The sequence below is a fragment of the Hyperolius riggenbachi genome, chromosome 2 (assembly GCF_040937935.1).
Source record: "Hyperolius riggenbachi isolate aHypRig1 chromosome 2, aHypRig1.pri, whole genome shotgun sequence".
Lineage (NCBI taxonomy): Eukaryota > Metazoa > Chordata > Amphibia > Anura > Hyperoliidae > Hyperolius > Hyperolius riggenbachi.
The window spans coordinates 379,567,906-379,590,500 of NC_090647.1; the positions used below are offsets into that span (position 1 = coordinate 379,567,906).

The window sequence follows — 22,595 nt, forward strand, 5'->3', positions numbered from 1 at the left end:
ATCTAACTCGAGAGTAGGCTAGCAACGGGTAAGAAATAGGACGGTATGATAACAGTCTAAAAAAATACCACGGTATGACGGTATAGCACAGTTATTCTCATTACAATTACCCTTATAAAAATGAGAAAAGGTCAACGTTGAACAAACTCTTAATTAAACCCTGAAGGCTAGTGTCCTCCTGTCGTGCTGGAAATATTCTTCTAAATGTCAAAACACCAACAAAAGTAAAAGGTCAATCCAAAATTGCCAATGTACATGTGTGTGTTGGCCAGAACCTGAAGTCTGTCACTTCAGGATCTGGCTGGCTAATACCCGAACTAGTCAGCTAATGCAGGAAATGTTTTTAAAGAACGGAATTCGGCCGGCCAGAACGCAACCTGACCAGAGCTGGCCGGCCAACTACACAAAAAGTAATAATAAAGTAAAGTACAGCGGACTGCAGTGTGGGTGTCACTTATGTCCCCAGGGTCCCTCTAACCTCTCCACGCTGCATCCCGCCCTACTTCCACTCGCCATGTCCTCTCTCGCTCTCTCCGCTTACAGTGACAGCAAAATAGACTGTGCAGCCCATCTGTGGTCTCTCGTGGCTTCTTATTGCATCTACATGCTTTGCTGGTATTCATTGCCCCATGAAGTAGAAATAGGGCAGATACACACACAGACCCTCTGACCATCTACTTCATCATCACTATGAGAGGAGACGGCGAGCAGAAGTTGGGACACAGTATGGAAAAGAAAAGAGGGAGCCTGGGGGCATCAGACACCCCCGCTGGCACTCAGATTTTTGTGACTTGGCTGGACAGCTATGGAGTTTGTCAGTTTGTGTTCTGCCTTGCCAGTTTGGGAATTGATCGGCCAGATCCTGAAGTGGCCAACTTTGGCTTCTGGCTGTAACATATATAAAAACTATAGCAGTTGTACTTATACAGTTTGTACATTTTAAGAAAAGAAACCAGGTCTTACAAACAAAAAGTAATCTTTCTGTATTTCCTTTTAAATGGCATAAATGGGAAAGAAATATTGCAGGACTTTTTTTTTTTTTTTTTTAACCTGCCTGGCGTTCTATTAAGAAGTCAGTCGTCGTCCTGACGTCAGCCGCCTCCGATCCAGCCCTTAGCGCTGGCCGGAACTGTTTGGTCCGGCTGCGCTGGGCTCGGGCGGCTGGGGGGGACCCTCTTTCGCCGCTGCACGCGGCGATCAGGTAGCACACACGGCTGGCAAAGTGCCGGCTGCGTGTTCTGCTTTTTATTTGATTGAAATCGGCCCAGCATTAGCATGAGCGGCACCCTCCGGCGTCTCTGGACGAGCTCAGCTCGTCCAGAACACTCAGGAGGTTAAAGGAAACCTGAGGTAAGAGGGATATGGAGGAGATTCAGGCTGCCATCTTTTTTCTTTTAGGAAATACCAGTTGCTTGACAGTACTGTTGATCTTCTGGCGTCAATAGTGTGAGTTACCTCACACCTCACAACCCTGAAGCAAGCATACAGCTAATCTAGTCAGACAAGTCAAAGCACCGGATCTGCTGCATACTTGTCCAGGGTCTATGGTGAAAAGTATTATAGGCAGAGGATCAGCAGGGCTGTCAGGCAATCTTTCAACTCAGGTTCCCTTTAACCACTTAGTGACAAGCAGGCGTACTAAAACGTCCTGTTGGAGCCTCTTAACGGCTCCAGGACGTTTTAATATGGCAATAATGGCAAGAGACAGAGGAGAGTGCTCGATTCTCATACTGCTAGACCTTTCTGCAGCCTTTGATACAGTTGACCATGACATCCTGATAAACAGGCTACAGGAATACTGCGGCATTGATGGCATAGTTCTTCAGTGGTTCCAATCCTTCTTGAGTGGCAGAACCCACAAAGTTAAGAAAAGGTGGGGGGAAAGGCTGCGCCTTAAACACATGTTGCAATTGAATGGTTAATCGCACAGGCATACACCGCCTCTGCCAGACTAAAAAAATGCATGCCCTGCATCCAAGACAAGTGCTAACATTTATTAAGCTAGGAGGAACTTTAGCTTCCAATATGGTTTGCATGCAAAGTATATTATACTAGACACTTGCGCCACGGTGAGGCAAACCTCCGGGCAAGTGACCTAACCTAAATTTAAAACCTTGGGAGCAGCTAAGCAAAAAAAAAAAATGTGTAACTTACATTTTGTTTAACAGCGAGGAGAATGCCGACGCATACCGCTAAGGCTGCATCTGAAATGACTACCAGCTCAGTGTGCAGCACCTAAATAGACTTCCTGCACACCTCACATTCAATTCAGATGCAAATCTGCTACTACTTATTATGCAAACAGGAAACTCAGGAGGAGGGGCCGGGAGCAGCTAACCCAGGGGTAGGGAACCTTGGCTCTCCAGCTGTTAAGGAACTACAAGTCCCAAAATGCATTGCAGGATTCTGACAGCCACACCCATTATTAATAAAGGCAAATGCATGCTGGGATTTGTAGTTTTATCACAGCTGGAGAGCCAAGGTTCCCTACCCCTGAGCTAACCTGATAGTTACATAATTACAAAGTTAAGCAAAGTTAGCTGCTCCCAAGGTTTTAATTTAGGTTAGGTCACTTGCCCGGAGATTTGCCTCACCGTGGCGCAAGTGTCTAGTATAATATACTTTGCATGCAAACCATATTGGAAGCTAAAGTTCCTCCTAGCTTAATAAATGTTAGCACTTGTCTTGGATGCAGGGCATGCATTTTTCAGTCTGGCAGAGGCGGTGTATGCCTGTGCGATTAACCATTCAATTGCAACATGTGTTTAGGGATGCGCAGCCTTTCCTCCCACCTTTTTTTAACTTTGTAACTAGGTAACTATCAGGTTAGCTGCTCCCAGCCCATCCTCCTGAGTTTCCTGTTTGCATAATAAGTAGTAGCAGATTTGCATGTGATTTGCATCTGAATTGAATGCGAAGTTGTGCAGGAAGTCTATTTAGGTGCTGCACACTGAGCTGGTGGTCATTTCAGATGCAGCCTTAGCGGTATGCGCTGGCGTTCTCCTCGCAGAACCCAAAAAGTGTCTATGGGGCCCTTCCTGTCCACCCCTGTATCACTTAAGTATGGGGTGCCCCAGGGCTCAATCCTCTCTCCCCTGCTTTTCACAATTTACATGTTACCGCTTGGAAAACGAATCCAGAAACATGGCCTGACATACCACTGCTATGCAGACGACACCCAACTATATCTTTCCTTCAAGCCTGGTGTGACAGACCCAACTCTAACTATAAACGCCTGCTTACGTGAACTACAGCAATGGATGAATGACAACTGGCTGAAACTAAATGCAAAAACTGAAGTCCTGATTGGAGGGCAGAGCATGATAACAAAAAAAAAAAAACAAAAAAAAAAACTTAACTTGCAGTCTTCACCACTGGGAATAGGAGGCACGGATCTACGCAGCTCTGATCATGTGCGTAGCCTGGGAGTTCTAATTGATGGGGATTTAAACTTCAGAACTCAAATCTCTGCTGTGGTGAAATCATCCTATTTTCACCTGAAGAACATTGCAAAAATCAAGCACCTCATCCCCCCAGAAGATCTGCAAACCTTAGTGCATGCCTTCATCACATCCCGACTGGACTACTGTAATGCTCTCTACACTGGCCTTCCAAAAAAGGTCTTGTACCGCCTACAGCTGATACAGAATACTGCTGCCAGACTGCTAACCAACCAACCCCGTCACTGCCACATAACGCCAGTCCTGCACTCCCTTCACTGGCTACCTATAGCATGGAGGGTCCTATTCAAGATCTGCCTACTGACATTTAAAACCCTGAATAATCTAGGCCCTGGATACATGAAAGATATGTTGCAGCTGCATAGCAATCCCCGCATTCTCAGATCCACAGGTTCTAATAATCTAGTCATACCCAGAGTCCACTTGGAAAATTTTGGTCCCAGAGCCTTCTGTCATGCTGCCCCTACGTTTTGGAACTCCTTACCTCAACAGATCAGGACAGATCCATCCCTGGACGTGTTTAAATCCAGACTGAAAACTCACCTGTTCAGTTTGGCATTTGCAGAAATATAACTTTTGTTGTGTGAATACTTTATCCTACTACCAATTACTGAATCTGAGAGAGCCTAAGCGCTTTGAGTCCTATGGGAGAAAAGCGCTATAGAAATGTTATTGTATTGTATTAATAAGTCACACGCTGCTGCTGAGTGTGCTCCCATGCCTTTTTTTTCCACTCCCATGGCTTTTACCCAGAGATAACTGATTGGGAATGGGCATTCAGTATGCCCTGAGCCAATCCAGTAGTTAGAATAAAGGCTGATCACAGTTACAAGCCAGTAACAGTGATCAGCTTTTAGGCTACTTGCACACCAAGACGTTTCGTTAGGTGCTACGTTAAGGTCGCATAACGTGCACCTAAAGCAAGGCCTGGTGCTCTTTGATGTGGACGTCAGACTGAGCCGCGTTGTGCAGCTCACTCTGGCGTCCGTGATGCGTACTCTTGGGCGCATGCGGCATCACGTGGTCCCGCCAGCCAATCGCCGCACAGAGCGGCCGCACCAGGAAGTAAACACTGCACGTCACAACATGCAGTGAATATTAATTAGCCATGTGCCTGGCCGCTCTCCGCTCCTCCCCAACATGACTGAGCATGTGCAAACAGTCTAACGCGGCTTAAGCCGCTGTAACGCCGTAGCATGCTGCACTTTCGGGAGAACGTGCAGCGTTACATGTAACGCAACGTGGGCTGTGTGAACAGCCCACTTGTGTTACATTGCTGTGCAGTGGGGAAGCGTTACAGGCTGCACTAACGTGCGCCTGTAACGTCTTAGTGTGTAAGCAGTCTTAGAATGTTTGTAAAGTTATTTTCCCTCCTCCAGCTCATATATCACCTCAGATAGCTGTCAATCAGCAATCAGAGGTGACAGGAGCTTGGAGAGAGACTCTGGTAGGCATTTTCCCCCTATAAAATTTTAACCCCATATTTGGCTAATTAACCCTTTATCCTCTCCCTCCTTAGCTAAATAGCCCTCATTCTTTATTTTTCCCACTTTTTGTACTTTTCCTCTCTCTACCCTCCCGACCTATAGTTCTACCTTTATTCTTCTATTCCTTTTTCATTTTTCCATAAAAAAATAAAATAAAAAAAAAACAAAAACACAAAACTATTTCTATTCTCATTCTTATCCATCCATCCTTTTGTTTGCTATGGCAGGGAGGCTCTTTTGTTCTGAGGAGGCAGCCGCCATCCTCCAGCAGAGCAGCAGCAGTGGGGACGATTGCGACTGACTGAGTCAGAATCTGACAATTCAGAGACCGCAGGGCCGCCATCTCGCCGTAACAGGAGGGATGAGGAATCCACTGACCCATCAGGTGCCATAGCAGGGGGCTTGGTGGGCAGCATGGCTGCAGCTGGCAGCACAGGTCACACATGAGCCAGGCCAAGGCGAATTGTCCGGCCACCAGTTCCTGAGGAATTAGTGGCACCTGGTCACCCGCTAACTTAGAAAAGCCCAACATCCAGCCTTTTACAGGGGCAAGCGGGAGCTCGGTGCCCACAGACAATTTTAGGCCTGTGGACTTTTTTAGCCTTTTTGTGACTGAGGATTTGCTGCAGCATACTGTCATGCAAACAAATTTGTATGCGCAGCATTTTTTAGCCCAGAACCCCTCTTCTCGTATGACCAGAAGATGGCAGCCCACCACTAACAGATAAAAACTTTTCTGGCCCTAACACTACATATGGGCATACTCCAACAGCCAGAGAGGACATTTTACACAGTACACCCTTGTTTCCAGCTACAATGGGCAGACAGCGCTTTGAGGATCTAGCAAAATGTCTGCACTTTAATGACAATACTCAAAGCGCACCCAAAGGTGACCCTGCCTACGACAAACTTTTTAAGTTGAGGCCTATCGACATCCTCTCTACAAAATTTAGAGAAATATACACCCCAGCAAAAGAAATAGCAGTGGATGAATCCCTCCTACCCTTCCATGGCAGATTGGGGATCAAGCAGTACATCCCAAGTAAGGCTGCTAAATATGGGATAAAATTTTACAAGCTATGTGAATGCGGCACTGCCTACACATACGCTTTCATGATATACGAGGGGAAAATAGCCTTTTACAGCCAGTTGGGTGCCCAGACATGCCTACCTGTGGGAAAATTGTGGTGGAACTAGCTAATCCACTCCTCCACCAAGGCTATCATGCGTATGTGGATAACTACTACACAAGCATTCCACTCTTTAAATTCTTGTACGCTTCCCAGACTGGCGCCCGTGGGACGGCAAGAGCAAATCGCAAAGGCCTCCCACCACAGGTGGTTAATAAAAAATTAAAACACGGGGAATCCTGCAGTCTCAGGTGTGGCGAGCTCCTCGCTGTCAAATTTAGGGACAAGAGAGACGTATTGATTCTCACATCAATCCACAACGAGGCAATGGTTCCTGTCACAACATGGAGGGAACGCATTGAAAAGCCAGTGGCATTGATTGAATACAACAAGAAGATGGGTGCGGTGGATCTTTCAGACCAAATGCTGGCTCCCTACTTAAAAAAAAACAAACAAAAAAAAAAAAACAGAGCATGGTACAAAAAAAACCTTTTTTTTTACCTGTTACAAATGGCTATGCACAATGCCTTTGTGGTTTTTAAAAAGACAGGCCACGATGACAGCTTCCTCCAGTTTCAGCGGGAAGTGATAAGGTCGATGGTAACTGAAAGTGGGCAAATTAGGGATGTCGTCAGCCCAGTGCAGATAGAGGACACCGTTCGTCTAAGTGGAAGACATTTTCCGGCCCTGACACCCCCAAATGAAATCAAGCAGAAGCCACAGAAAAGATGCCGGGTGTGCACTAAGAACAAGATGCGGAGTGACAGCAGATACCACTGGCCAAAGTGCCCCACACTGCCAGGACTCTGTGTTGCCGACTGCTTTGAGGCTTATCATACCCTCAACAGTTATTAGACATTATTATTTTTATTTTTTTAATAACCCAAAATTTTCACTGGGCTTTATTTTCTCCTCTCTACTTACATTTGTCACCTAATGTCCCTCAAAGGAGCTCAGTTACCACTAGTCTACATTTAACCTACCACTGTTTTTGGGGTATGTGAGGAAACCCTGAAGATTGGTTGTAGGTGTCTTGGGATTCCTCCAAAAATCTTTTTTTTTCGCTTGGACTTTCTATTGCAAGGTGATAGTGTTAGCCACAAGACTTTACTCTGCAGACCACCCCCATCGTCTGACCAGTGGCTTGCCTTGGCGTCCATCCTGCTAGACCTGCAATGGTGAGTTCCAATGTGCGTGTTAAGGGTTGTGATATAGATTTCACTTTAATTATTCTATTTACAAATTAGCCATATTTGGTATCATTTTAACTATGCTGAGTTGTAGAATACATTTTGTTGTGTTTTAAAATGATTTATTGAATGATTTTAGACTCCAGGGGCTTTGAGAAGAAAGAATTACATTGTTACATTTGGTGCAAAAAAAAAAAAAAAAAAAAAAAATGGCCTTGAAAAATCCATTGGCACTGTTCATGGTTAACAGTGTATTGCATGGTCAAAAAGCTATCTGATAACGTATATAGGGTATCATTTTAACCGTGACAAACAAAAGAGAATTTGGGGTGTTTAAGAACTGAGGCCTAGGTCATGTGCATTTGTTTTTGTGTCAAAATGGAAAAAAAAAACAAACTTAAAAAATACAATTTTCAGAGTTTTGGTGCAGTTTCAGCAAAGCCACATAAGTCCAAATGTTATAAAATTTGTATATCTGAGTACGTCTGGGTCTCTAGTTTTCAGAATGGTGACATTTATGACCCGTTTAGAATGTTCTGAGACTCCAGGGGCTTTGCTAGGAAATAATGACTATTACTTTTAGTGCAAAAAATGGCCTTGGAAAATCCATGGGCAGTGCCCATGGTTAACAGTGTATTGCGTGGCCAAAAAGCTATCTGATGATGTATATAGGGTATAATTTTAACCGTACAAGTGAGAGAAGAGAATTTGGGGTGTTTGAGAGCCAAGGAATAGCTCATGTGATTTTTGTTTTGCAGCAAACTGAATCAAAAGCAATAAAAGTATTATTTTCATATACTCTGCATCAAAATAAAACACTTGTAAAAAAAAAAAAAACACCAAAAGTGACAGAATTGAAAAGAGAACACAAATAGTTACCTTAGGGACTAAGCTTTTTAAATATGTATGCCATGAGGGTGTATTACAGCTACATGGCTTGTAACCATTGGTAGCGTGCAATGAAAAAACAGAAAAAACACAACATAGAAAAAAAAAAGACACTTATTTCCAAATAATATATTGTCACCATATTTTGTACTAGGGACATAATTTAAACCGTGGGTTTGGTAACCAGGGCTGTGGATTCGGAGTCGAGGAGTCGGGGCAATTTTGGGCACCTGGAGTCGGAGTTGGAGTCGTTGATTTCATAAACTGAGGAGTCGGATGATTTTTGTACAAAATCCACAGCCCTGTTAAGTATTAGACTAATTAGTCGGAGCCATTTTGGGTACCCGGAGTCGGAGTTTCATAAACTGAGGAGTTGGAGTATTTTTGTCCCGACTTCACAGCCCTGGTGATAACCAGGACAAATAGGCAGATAAAATGTGTGGGTTTAATGTACAGTAGCAGTGTTTATATTAAAACTATAGGGGATGAAATTTGAGAAATAGTGTTTTTTTCCTCGTTTTTCCATTTAAAATGCATAGAAAACAAAGTAATTACTGAAAACAAATATCACCCCCAAAAAGCCAAATTGGTGGTGAAAAAAACAAGGTTATAGATCATTTCATTCTGATTAGTAGTGATTAAGCTATTGGCAAATTAAAGGGATGAGCACTGAAAGGTGAAAATCGCTCGTCTGTTAGGGTAAAAACCGCCTTGGGGTGAAGTGGTCAAGTCAAACCAAATCTAAAATACATTTTTACTTTGAACAGAGCCGTGAGGATTAGTGTCCTGTAATGCTCAAAATAGTTACTCTTCTAAATGTCAAAAACACCAACAATACGAAAAGTAAAGGCCAATCCAATTGCCAACAGAGCAGGAATAGACACTAAATCCTCCCATGGTGACACTTTAGTTTAGATCATGAGAGATTGACATGTAGTATTTCTTTAGGCCAGGTTATGATGAAGAAATGTAAGCCTGTTGAGTTTCAGGGTTCATTTTTGACCATCAAGGAGACAAGATGTGTCCGCTGGTACTAAATATTCTCTCTGAAGGCACATTTGCCAGAAGAGGCATTTCTTTGCTATACATTTTCCACCAAGAAAGAGTGTATGCCTTTTCCAGCTAAATTGCATTTCATTTACAACCATAGATCTCTGTTCTTCCTGCTCCCCGAAAAGTGGCGACCTCCTGGCTAGAACGTATTGGCTCTAATCTAGCCGACAATCCTCCCTCTCCTAACAGAAGGTTAGTCCTTCTGCTTGCACTTCCTGGCCATCTGAATATGAAGGGCAAACTCACCGATGTTTCTTTAACCCCCTTGGCGGTATGAAAAATACCGCCAGGGGGCAGCGCAGCAGTTTTTTTTTAATTATTTTTTTTTTAAATCATGTAGCGAGCCGAGGGCTCGCTACATGATAGCCGCTGCTCAGCGGCATCCCCCCAGCCCCGCCGATCGCCTCCGGCGATAGGCGATCAGGAAATCCCGTTCAAAGAACGGGATTTCCTGGAGGGCTTCCCCCGTCGCCATGGCGACGGGGCGGAATGACGTCAGCGACGTCGGGACGTCATTGGGAGACCCTATCTACCCCTCGGCGCTGCCTGGCACTGATTGGCCAGGCAGCGCTCGGGGTCTGGGGGGGCACGCGCCGCACCGGATAGCGGCGATCGGGGTGCTGGCGCAGCTAGCAAAGTGCTAGCTGCGTCCAGCAAAAAAAAAAATGAAGTAAATCGGCCCAGCAGGGCCTGAGCGGCACCCTCCGGCGGCTTACCCCGTGTCACACACGGGGTTACCGCTAAGGAGGTTAATCACCAGCTCCCTTTTGGATTACAATTATGTTCATGGAGGAGTTCTAGTCCCGGTGTTTGCTGTATGCTCCCTGTTTTAATGGGATTGCATGATCTTCTTGATAACTGGTGCTAGAAACTGGAATCAGCTCGTTTTGCTAGGTCTCGTATACAAAGGACCTGGTTTATGCATACAGCCCCTCGTCCTAATTCACTGACCAGCTAAGGGTACCGACATTTATTTTGCCTTGGGCTGAAGCCCTGGGTGTATCTGCTCTTAGGAGTCTTCTACACCTTTATTTACCTTTAAAAGGCCTAACTACCTGCGGACCACGTTGGTTGAAACCTTCGTCCTGCAGGTGGCTACGCGGCTCTGACAGTACATAGATTTCAAATGCTTTGCCACATGCTACCGCCGATCGCGCCACTCTGCACCCAGCACAGGCCCCTGTCTCTGCCATCTCTATGACGGCAGAGCCCTGTCAGCCAGTCAGGAGCCACTTTTACTGGCTCCCGAAAACGTGATCACTGTAAGCTAATCACATTAGCTCACATTGACATACAGGGTCTCTGGCTTCTTAAAGACCGGGTCCTTAACCACTTGCCGACCGCCCACAGCCGATGGGCGGCGGCAAAGTGGCCCGCAGAAAGACCGCAATGCGCACATCGGCGGCGGCTCGTTCTGCTCTGTCCTGCCGGGGATCGCGCGTCCGCCCACACCCTCGGATCGCCCTCAGACCCCCCCCCCCCCCCCCGATCACCTCCCCAGTGCATTGCTTGCATCTATTCCCCCCTCTAATCACACCTTGAGACACCCATCAATCGCCTCCTGTCACCACCTGTCACTCCCTAGCACACCTACCCATCAGATCAGGCCCTAATTTGCCCCGTGTGGGCTCCTGATCACTCGTCCAAACCCTCAGATCCCCCTCAGACCCCCTTCCGATCACCTCCCCAGTGCATTGATTGCATCCATTCTCCCCTCTAATCACCCACTGAGAAAGCCATCAATCACCTCCTGTCACCCCCTAGCACTTCTATCCATCAGATCAGGCCCTAATCTGCCCCCTGCGGGCTTCTGATCACCCAGCCAAACCCTCACCCGCCCCACCGCAGTGAAAGAATTTTTTTTTCCTGATCACTGCTGGTCTCTACGACTTAATTGTCGCTGAGACCAACCGTTATGCCACACAATACGCAAAGGCCAATCCAAGAAGCTACCATGCCCAGCCTTTTCGGTGGAAACCACTCCAAGTTTCCGAACGTAACATTTTTTGGGGCCTTCTACTTAACATGGGTCTAGTCAAAAATAATGTATTGCGGTCTTATTGGTCTACGCACCCAATACATCACATGCCCATGTTCTCTGCTGCCATGTCCAGGTCACGATTTGAGAACATCCTGCACTTCAGTGCCAATACAACCTGTCATCTATGAGGCCACCCTGCTTATGACCGGTTCCACAAAATTCGGCCCCTCATAGACCACCTGTCAAAATTTGTAGTTGCTTATACCCCTGAACAGGCATTTTGTTTTCAGACTACTCCTCACGGTTTTGGACCCCTAAAATGCCAGGGCAGTATAGGAACCCCACCAAGTGACCCCATTTTAGAAAGAAGACACCCCAAGGTATTCCGTTAGGAGTATGATGAGTTCATAGAAGATTTTATTATTTGTCACAAGTTAGTGGAAAATGACACTTTGTGGGGAAAAAAAAAAAAAACCACAATAAAAATCAATTTCCGCTAACTTGTGACAAAAAATAAAATCTTCTATGAGCTCACAATGCACCTAACGGAATACCTTGGGGTGTCTTTCTAAAATGGGGTCACTTGTGGGGTTCCTATACTGCCCTAGCATTTGAGGGGCCCTAAACTGAGGAGTAGTCTAGAAACCAAATGCCTCAAAATGAATTGTGAATAGGACGTTAGGCCCCTTAGCGCACCTAGGCTGCAAAAAAGTGTCATACGTCATATCGCCATACTCAGAAGAAGTAGTATAATGTGTTTTGGGGTGTATTTTTACACATAACCATGCTGGGTGGGAGAAAGATCTCTGTAAATGGACAATTGTGTGTAAAAAAAAAAAATCAAAAAAAATTGTAATTTGCAGAGATATTTCTTCCACCCAGCATGGGTATATGTAAAAAATACACCACAAAAACATACTACTTCTACTGAGTACGGCGATACCACATGTGTGACCCCTTTTTGCAGCCTAGGTGCGCTAAGGGGTCCAAAGTCCTATGAGCACCTTTAGGCTTTACAGGGGTGCTTACAATTTAGCACTCCCCAAAATGCCAGGACAGTAAACACCCCACAAATGACCCCATTTTGGAAAGTAGACACCCCAAGGTATTCAGAGAGGGGCATGGTGAGTCCGTGGCAGATTTCTTTTTTTTTTGTCACAAGTAAGCAAAAATGGAAATTTTTGTTTTATTTTTGTTTCCAAGTGTAATTTTCCACTAACTTGTGACAAAAAATAAATTCTATGAACTCACCATGCCTCTTAGTGAATACTTTGGGATGTCTTCTTTCCAAAATGGGGTCATTTGGTGGGTATTTATACTATCCTGGAATCCTGGAATTTTAGCACCTCATGAAACCTGACAGGTGTTCAGAAAAGTCAGAGATGCTTCAAAATGGTAAAATTCACTTTTGGCACCATAGTTTGTAAATGCTATAACTTTTACCCAAACCAATAAATATACACTTGATTTTTTTTTCTTTATCAAAGACATGTAGCAGAATAAATTTGGACAAAAATGTATAAAGAAATTTTACTTTATTTGAAAAATGTCAGCACAGAAAGTTAAAAAAAATATTTTTTTGACAAAATTCATGTCTAAAAATCGCAGCAGCAATCAAATAGCACCAACAGAAAGCTGTATTAGTGACAAGAAAAGGAGGGAAAATTCATTTAGATGGTAGGTTGTATGAGCGAGCAATAAACCGTGAAAGCTGCAGTGGTCTGAATGGAAAAAAAGGCTCTGGTCCTTAAGGGGTAGAAAGACTGTGGTTCTCAAGTGGTTACGGGGCCAGAGATTGCTGGCACCCAAGGGGTTAATATTAGCCATAGTCATGCTACTAGTTCTTACTCAAGGCAAATAATAAAAAACAGGTAACAATGTTCCACCCCAAAGTTACTATACAAATTCCAAAGGCAAATTGCGGGGCTTTAAATGAACAAATTATTCTTTATTCTTCTTAGTACATGATAAATCTCTCTTTATCCATGGACGTATGTCCAGGTTATCGGTGGTGAGGGTTCACCTTATTCTTTGATCAGATTGCGGACTGGTATCTTTGAGGGTCCAATTTGGATGTATATGTATACTGTGTGCCTCTGAGGAAGCGGCGGTTGGCCGTGAAACACGTGTCAGGCAGTCCTTTTGCGATTTGAGTATCCGAATTTGAGTCTGTATGCCTGTCCTGTAATCTGAAAGAATCATGTACTAAGAAGAATAAACAATAATTTGTTCATTTAAAGCCCCGCAATTTGCCTTTGGAATTTGTTCTAGTTCTTACTGTTTACATCTATTTTCTGCAGTATTGCTGTTTTAACATCTTCATTTTGTACAGGTTGTCGTTCTAATAATCAGCCTGTATAGGACACTAGAGTTATACCATAAGGCTGGTATTATATTTCATTATTTGTGTATGATTTGATGTGTGTAGTACGATGGAACATTTTACTTCTAAATGTTACACTGTTCCAGCTCCTTTTTTTATTCACATAATTGTTTATAAAACTTCCTTATTTTATGCTTTAACTATAATTTGATCAATACTATACTTTATGCAGAATGATGGGGACAAATGTTGAGAGATTTCTCGGTGTTAAACCTAAGGCCACAAACATTGCCTATTTGTTGAGTTCAGTAATTACTTTGCATGAGGAACATGCTTTGGGTGTGTTTAAAGTACTGCTCATAAGTGGATCTTCTGTAATTTTTATAAGTGGGGATATGGAGCTTGCCTCTGGTCTCACATTCCCAAATGCATTTTTTTGTTTTGGCTGGGGAATAAAGCAGATTGTGCTTTGGGGCAACTTGCGGGGTGGGATGGGGGTTCGGTTGCCATCAGCTCCCATTACCTTATTTGAATATTTGAGGTCATGGTTATCTCTGATTTTTGAAATGGCCAACTTCATAAGTCTCTCCTGGAGTTTTAGGGGTATGAACCACCCAATTAAACTTAGACTAGTGTTTGATTATATGAAGAAACTTAGCCCAGATATACTGTGTCTCCAAGAAACTCACTTGGCTCAGAAAGCCGTTGATGTCTCACGTCTATGCAGCCCAAAACTTCTCGTATTTTAGGGGCACAGCTATTTTAATTTAAAAAAAAAGCCCTCATTAAAGTTAACTATGTGCCTTACAATGAACAAAGGTGTCAAGATAAAACAATGGAGTAGCCAAGTGGGCTCTTTGTAGATAAATTAAATAGCCATGTTACCAAGAAAACAGAATTAACCAGTTCACCCCCAAGGAGAAATTTTCACCTGTCAGTGCTCCTCCCTTTAATTCCCTAACAACTTTATTACTAAAACACAGAACATAGACACAGAACATTTATATCGTGCTTTTCTCCTGGCGGACTCCAAGCACCAGAGCTGCAGCCACTAGGACGCGCTCTATACGCAGTAGCAGTGTTAGGGAGTCTTGCCCAAGGTCTCCTACTGAATAGGTGCTGGCTTACTGAACAGGCAGAGCCTACTTATCACAACAAAATGATCTATACCTCGTTTTTTTCCCCCACCAATTAGGCTTTCTGTGAGTAGTACATTTTGCTAAGATTTTTTTTATTCTAAATGCGTAAGAATGGGAACAATAAGAAAATGCAAAAAATTCATTATTTCTCAGTTTTGGGCCATTATAGTTTGAAAATTAAACATTCTCCCGTGGTTAAAACCGACACATTTTGTTTGCCCAGTTGTCCCGATTATTAGGCCCGGTTCACATTAGCGGTGGCCATCCGGAATCGCCGTGCCGGAGCCGGACCGCTTGCAGAACGGACGGAACGGACGCACGGCATAGCAATGAAAGCCTATGCGTCCGTTCACATGCGTCCGTTCTGCCGGACCGGAGCCGGACCGGATCCGGACTCCGGCGTCCGTTCCAACATGCGCAATTTTTTGGTCCGGCTCCTCCGGCAGCCGTATCCGGGGCGGAGCCGGACTGCACCATCCGGCCAATACAAAGCAATGAGAGCCGGAGAGCGCACAACACACTGGCTACAAAAACCGGACATTCTACCCCACTTCCTATGCATTTTGGATGGGGACCACAGCGTTCAAAGAGTGGGGCAGCAGCGATTTCATGCTGGAGCTCTTTTTGGCAGCAACATGTCTGATATGTCTGACAAGGAGGCGAACAACAGGAAGGAGAGAATTCCCAGGTTTACGAGTAAAAAATGCCTGGATCCATGGTCCCAACTGCAGTCTCTGTATCCACGGATGGTCTCCACACGTCCACTTGTCTCCAACAATGACCCCAGACCCTTCTGCTGACCTCCCAGACCCCAGGTATTTACAGGATGTGTATCTCCTTAAGAAACCGGATCCGGACCGCAACCGTGTTCACACCGCACGGAAACCGGATGCAAACGGACCGGATCCGGATAGGAACCGTACGGATCAGGTCCGGTCCGGATACGGTGCGGTCCGGACATCCGGTGCGGTTTTTACTAAACCGCAAGTGTGAACGGGGCCTTAAACCGTTTAAATTATGTCCCTATCACAATGTATGACGACAATATATTATTTAGAATTGTAGGCGACATTTTTCTAGTTTTTTTGTCCGGTCCATAATTACAAGCCCCTATGTAGGAAAGTAAAAGTAATTCTCCCTCATATATAAAAGGGAAAAAAGTACCTAAAGCAACTATTTATGTATTTTTTTTAGACTGCTTTTTCTTTTTTTTTTTTACAGGGGGGAGAAGAGTGTTAAGTAATTAATTTTTTCATATTGTGTATGTATGTGCCTGCAAGTGTAATTTTACTTTTTGGGCACTAAATGGCGCTAGTTTTTTACTTTTACACACACATTTTACTGAACAGTGACGGCTTCCTGTTTTATGAATGGATGCGGCCGCTGATCGCGGTCACGTCCATTCATTCCAGGCATTGCGATTGGGTAGAGGACCACTCGGGCCTCTTCCCCAATCCCAGAACACGGAGATCCGACTGGTAACTGCGGTGGGAGCAGCGGTGGGAGCAGCGGCGGGAGCGAGTGACTTCTTAAAACGGCCTGTTGCCATTAACAGGCTCAAATGGGAAGTTTTAATAAGTCAGTTTGCCGTTAATTGGTTAAGTAGCTATGTGCCCATATAAATCAGTATTAGGTAGCTAGTGCTAGCTAAAGAGGGCTTGGTGTTGGAGAGGGTTGGGCGCTTTGCTGGGTGCTTAGCTGGGCTGGGGGCTTTGCTGGGTTGGTGGGCTGGTCACTATGCTAACGCTACTCACAGACCTCAGATCAGTGGTGATCGGAGAGAGGCCGAGCAGTGCACACCCTACCCACCCGGTACACTTTACATACAGGAAGTGACCAATGACGTTCCCCTGGTAGTGTGCACCCTGCTCTGCCTCTCTCCGGTCACCCCTGATCTGAGGTCTGATTGAAAAAGAGGCACCAGAGACTAGGAGGCACACTGCGGGGGAGGCCTCGTAAGAGAGAATCACCATTTTTAAAGTACAAGATGGCCCGCTGGGTATTTTCCAGTCTCCCCAGTGGCCCAGTCCAGCACTGCTTACAAAAAGTCTTTGAATTTGGAAATAAATTCAGCAAACTACTAGCCTCCATAGTACGAACCCCAAGGATTATTACAGTGGCAGGTATAGAAGGTTCTACTTCTGAGGATATCCTGGAGGCTTTTCATATGTGGTACAGTAATCTTAATGCAGTAGGCCCCGAGAGTGCGATCCATTATCCTTAGTGATTTCTTGTTGATCGTCCGCTCCCTTTGTTTAACCATTTCTGCCTGCGGGTAGGTTTCACCTTATGGACAAGAGGAATTTTTCCATTTCAGCGCTCCTCCCTTTCATTCCCCAAATAACTTTATCACTACTTATCACAACAAAATGATCGATACACCTTGTTTTTCCCCCGCACCAATTAGGCTTTCTTTGGGTGGTACATTATGCTAAGAATTATTTAATTCTAAACGCATTATAATGGGAATAAGAAAAAAATGGAAAAAATTCATTCCTCAGGTTTCAGCCATTATAGTTTTAAAATATTACATGCTACTGTAATTAAAATCCACACATTTTGTTTAACCATTTGTCTTGGTTATTGCAACATTATTCCCACCGCACAAGTGTACACGGGCCCTAAGGGAAAAGATCAGATACAGATGGGGCTACCCTTGCCAGCTGATACTCCCCTTCAACGGTCGCAAGTACATCATTAAAGAGAACCTGAACTGAAAATAAGTCAAAATAACCATACATAGGTCATACTTCCCTCCTGTGTAGTCTACTCATCTATCTCTTTCTTCTCTCCTGCACCCCATTTAGCCACTGTGATCAATGGAATTCTCCGTTCTCCATTTTGAAATGGACATTACCCTATATCATCTTCCTGGTCAGCACAGTTAAACTGTAATATCACCCACTTGAGCCATAGGCAAACATGGATATTACCTTGCACCTTCAGTTTAAACTGACAGCTGCTGGTATATTTCAGTTCTGACAAAATATTGTCAGAAATGGAAAGGATCATGGTAAGAAGAAAACTGTGAGCTTCTGATAGGATCTGATGGGGAGGTTAGTATGTAATGTTCATTTGCAGGTGCATTATGTGTTTATTTTAAATCATATTACTCGCTTCAGGATCCCTTTAAGTCAGTTGAACAGGGCAAAGATCTCCTACAAACTGAGAACAAACACCTCGAGGTCACTGATCCTCCATTACCGCTGCGAGCACCTAGGCCGCAATGATCCTGGAACGTCCCCACAGGGAACCGATCAGATTGTCCTTCCATTTCTGACAATACCTAGATGGCCAAGTACCCTTACTTTTACTATTTGACATTCTTGGGAGCCTTAAAACCTTTTTCTTTACCCATCATAACCCTTATATTGCCTATGACTTTGCCTTCCAAGGGCTGCTGGATACTATATATCAGGACAGCGCTCATTTAGGTTTAAAATGTATACCTTTTTTTCTACTATACATTTATCTTCAACCTTTTTGTCTGTTATTCTGAAGATCGTATGGCTTTGTTCCTTAGTCCTGGGCCAGCATGTTCTACTGGCCTTACTGGTGCATCATAACTATATGTTCTCCATGTTCTACTGACTATTGCTACTACGTAACAGGACTGCAGATGATTGATGACGGCTGCATAGCTATTAATGCTGTAAGCTCTCACAATCCTGCTTCCCGCCTAAATTCTACTTAAAGAGTAACTGTCAGGCTGCAGAAGCTAATTTAAACCTCTATTCTCCTGTGTTAAACAGTTTAGAAAGAAGCCCAAAAGCCATTAGTGAAGATAAAAATCTCAGTTACCTTTGATGTGTGCTTATCAGCAAAGCTGTTATAGACCCATAAGGACGCAAGCCGCATACTAAACTGCAAAGCATTCTGGGGCCCTCCCCTCGGCTGCTAATGAGACGTTACAGCAGCTTGTAATCAGTCCAGCGCGTAGCACTGATAAATCTCCGGGCAGAGTACACTGCAGGAGTCAGCTATTGTTCCTAGCCACATGGCTCATTAATATTCACTGCACACTGTGTTGTTCAAGTACGAGCTTATCTGTGATCAGGAAGCAGGCAGGACATGACGACACATTTGACAGAAAAACATGGAGCCTGCCATGAGCTGTCAGGAGCATCTATCTCTGCATATACTATATACAAATTCTGTGAAATCCAAACGTGGACAGTGAAATGCATATGTAATGTAAGTACAGCCAATCTTTAGCTACTGATATATGTGTTTATTTTCTCTGAGACCTTATACCTAACAGCTCCTCTTTAAGTCTATGCAGCTCATTATGTTAATGTACTTGAGGCTGCTGCGCTTTTTGAACCTTAATGATTCCCCCTTCAGTTTGGTTACTATATATTTTACCAATAGACTTAAAGAGTAACTGTCAGGCTGCAAAACCTAATTTAAACCTCTATTCTCCTGTGTTAAACAGTTTAGAAGGAAGCCAAAAAGGCAATACTGAAGTTAAAAATCTCTCTTAGTTTGATGTTTGCTGAACAGCAAGGCTCTGTATTCCCAAGCCCCTAAGGAGGCCGGCAGGACGCATAACAGATACTGCAAAGCATTCTGGGGCTGTTTCTTCTCCCCAGTGCACTCCCTTGGTCCTCCCCTTCATTTCCCTATCCCGCCCTAAGGCTGCTTTCACAGTGGGAAGTTACAGGCTCATGTTACAGCAGCTTGTAACAGCAGCCTAACTCACAGCACATGTTCCGTTAGAGTATACTGAGTGTTCCTAGCCACATGGCTAATTAATATTCACTGCACAATAGTGTTGTCCGGATCATGAACCATTAGGATCTTTGATCCTGATCTTTTTTGTGAGTCAAATCATCAGGAAGCAAGGGAGGATATGACATCACAATTGGCTTCATACAAGACAGACAAACATGGAACCTGCCATGAGCATCATTCTCTGCAAATACTATATAAAAATTCTGTGAAATCCAAACGTGGACAGTGAAATGCATATGTAATGTAAGTACAGCCAAGATTTAGCTACTGATATATGTGTTTTTTTTCTCTGAGACCCTATACCTAACATACCTTTTGAAAAGGTGCGTTTACATTCCTGGCTTCTCCCCGTTGGTTCAGGGTTGTTTCATGCTTGTGCGGCCCTTCAGTGGGAGACAAGTTTGTCCATTACTGCCCACCTCCCAGACCCATGTTTACACCCAATCACTCCCCTAATCACCCACCAATCACTCCCTGTCACTATCTGTTAACGCTATTTTTTTTTATTAGGTCCCTAACTGCACCCTGGGGACTCCTGATCACCCCCCCCCCCCCACCACTCAGATTCTCCCCAGACCCCCCCCCCCCCCCGTGTACTGTATGCATCTATCCCCCCTGATCACCTGTCAATCACCCATCAATCACCCCCTGTCATTGCCACCCATCAATCAGCCCCTAACTTGCCCCTTGCGGGCAATCTGATCACCCACCCACACCATCAGATCGCCCGCAAACCTGCCATCAGATCACCTCCCAAGTGCATTGTTTACATCTGTTCTCTACCCTAAACACCCATTAATCACCCCCTATCACCACCTGTCACTGTTACCCATCAGATTAAACCCTAATCTGCTCCTTGCGGGCACCCAATCAGCCGCCCACATGCTCAGATTGCCCTCAGACAACCCTTATCAATTCGCCAGTGCATTATTTACATCTGTTCTTCCCTGTAATAACCCACTGATCACTTGTCAATCACCTATCAATCACCCATCAATCACCCCCCGTCACTGCCACCCATCAATCACCCCCCCGTCACTGCCACCCATCAATCACCCCCCGTCACTGCCACCCATCAATCACCCCCCGTCACTGCCACCCATCAATCACCCCCCGTCACTGCCACCCATCAATCACCCCCCGTCACTGCCACCCATCAATCACCCCCCGTCACTGCCACCCATCAATCACCCCGTCACTGCCACCCATCAATCACCCCCTGTCACTGCCACCCATCAATCAGCCCCTAACCTGCCCCTTGCGGGCAATCTGATCACCCACCCACACCATCAGATCGCCCGCAAACCTGCCGTCAGATCACCTCCCAAGTGCATTGTTTACATCTGTTCTCTCCTCTTAATACCCACTAATTACCCATCACCCCCTGTCACCACTACCCATCAGATTAGACCCCTATCTGCCCCTAGAGCAGCCAATCACCCGCCCACACCCTCAGACCCCAACCCTGATCACCTCGCCAGTGCATTGCTTGCATCTATTCCCCCCACTAATCACACCTTGAGACACCCATCAATCACCTCCTGTCACCCCCTAGCACACCTACCCATCAGATCAGGCCCTAATTTGCCCCGTGTGGGCTCCTGATCACTCGGCCAAACCCTCTGATTCCCCTCAGACCCCCTTCCAATCACCTCCCCAGTGCATTGATTGCATCTATTTTCCCCTCTAACCACCCCCTGAGACACCCATCAATCACCTCCTGTCACCCCCCTAGCACTCCTATCCATCAGACCAGGCCCAATACAACCTGTCATCTAAAAGGCCACCCTGCTTATGGCCGGTTCCACAAAATTCGCCCCCTCATAGACCACCTGTCATCAAAATTTGCAGATGCTTATACCCCTGAACAGTCATTTTGAGACATTTGGTTTCCAGACTGCTCACGGTTTTGGGCCCGTAAAATGCCAGGGGAGTATAGGAACCTCACAAGTGACCCCTTTTTAGAAAAAAAGACACCCCAAGGTATTCTGTTAGGTGTATGATGAGTTCATAGATTTTATTTTTTGTCAAAAGTTAGCGGAAATTGATTTTTATTGTTTTTTCACAAAGTGTCATTTTTCACTAACTTGTGACAAAAAATAAAATCTATAAACTCACCATACACCTAACGGAATATCTTGGGGTGTCTTCTTTCTAAAATGGGGTCACTTGTGGGGTTCCTATACTGCCCTGGCATTTTAGGGGCCCTAAACCGTGAGTAGTCTAGAAAACAAATGCCTCAAAATGACCTGTGAATAGGACGTTGGGCCCCTTAGCGCACCTAGGCTGCAAAAAAGTGTCACACGTCATATCGCCATACTCAGAAGAAGTAGTATAATGTGTTTTGGGGTGTATTTTTACACGTACCCACGCTGGGTGGGAGAAATCAATCTGTAAATTGACAATTGTGTGTGTAAAAAAAAAAAAAAAAAAAAAAAAAAAAAATGTCATTTACAGAGATATTTCTCCCACCCAGCATGAGTATGTGTAAAAATACACCACAAAACACATTATACTACTTCTCCTGAGTACAGCGGTACCACTTTTGCACCCTAAGTGCGCTAAGGGGCCCAAAGTCCAATGAGTACCGTTAGGATTTCACAGGTCCTTTTGCGACATTTGGTTTCAAGACTACTCCTCACGGTTTAGGGCCCCTAAAATGCCAGGGCAATATAACAACCCCACAAATGACCCCATTTTAGAAAGAAGACACCCAAAGGTATTCCGTTAGGAGTATGGTGAGTTCATAGAAGATTTTTTTTTTGTCACAAGTTAGCGGAAAATGACACTTTGTGAAAAAAAAAATTAAAATCAATTTCCGCTTACTTGTGACAAAAAATAAAATCTATGAACTTACCATACTCCTAACGGAATGCCTTGGGGTGTCTTCTTTCTAAAATGGGGTCATTTGTGGGGTTCCTATACTGCCCTGGCATTTTAGGGGCCCAAAACCGTGAGGAGTAGTCTTGAAACCAAATGTCGCAAAATGACCTGTGAAATCCTAAAGGTACTCATTGGACTTTAGGCCCCTTAGCGCAGTTAGGATGCAAAAAAGTGCCACACGTGGTATTGCAGTATTTAAGAGAAGTAGTATAATGTGTTTTGGGGTGTATTTTTACACATACCCATGCTGAGTGGGAGAAATATCTCTGGAAATGGACAATTGTGTGTAAAAAAAAAATCAAAAAATTGTCATTTACAGAGATATT

The 22,595-nt window shown here is 44.6% G+C and overlaps 1 protein-coding gene across 1 annotated transcript in view; it reads right to left on the minus strand.

The window, feature by feature from the left end:
* The window catches only part of ATP5PB (ATP synthase peripheral stalk-membrane subunit b), a 130,142-nt gene that overhangs the window by 41,345 nt on the left and 66,202 nt on the right, over positions 1-22,595 (minus strand).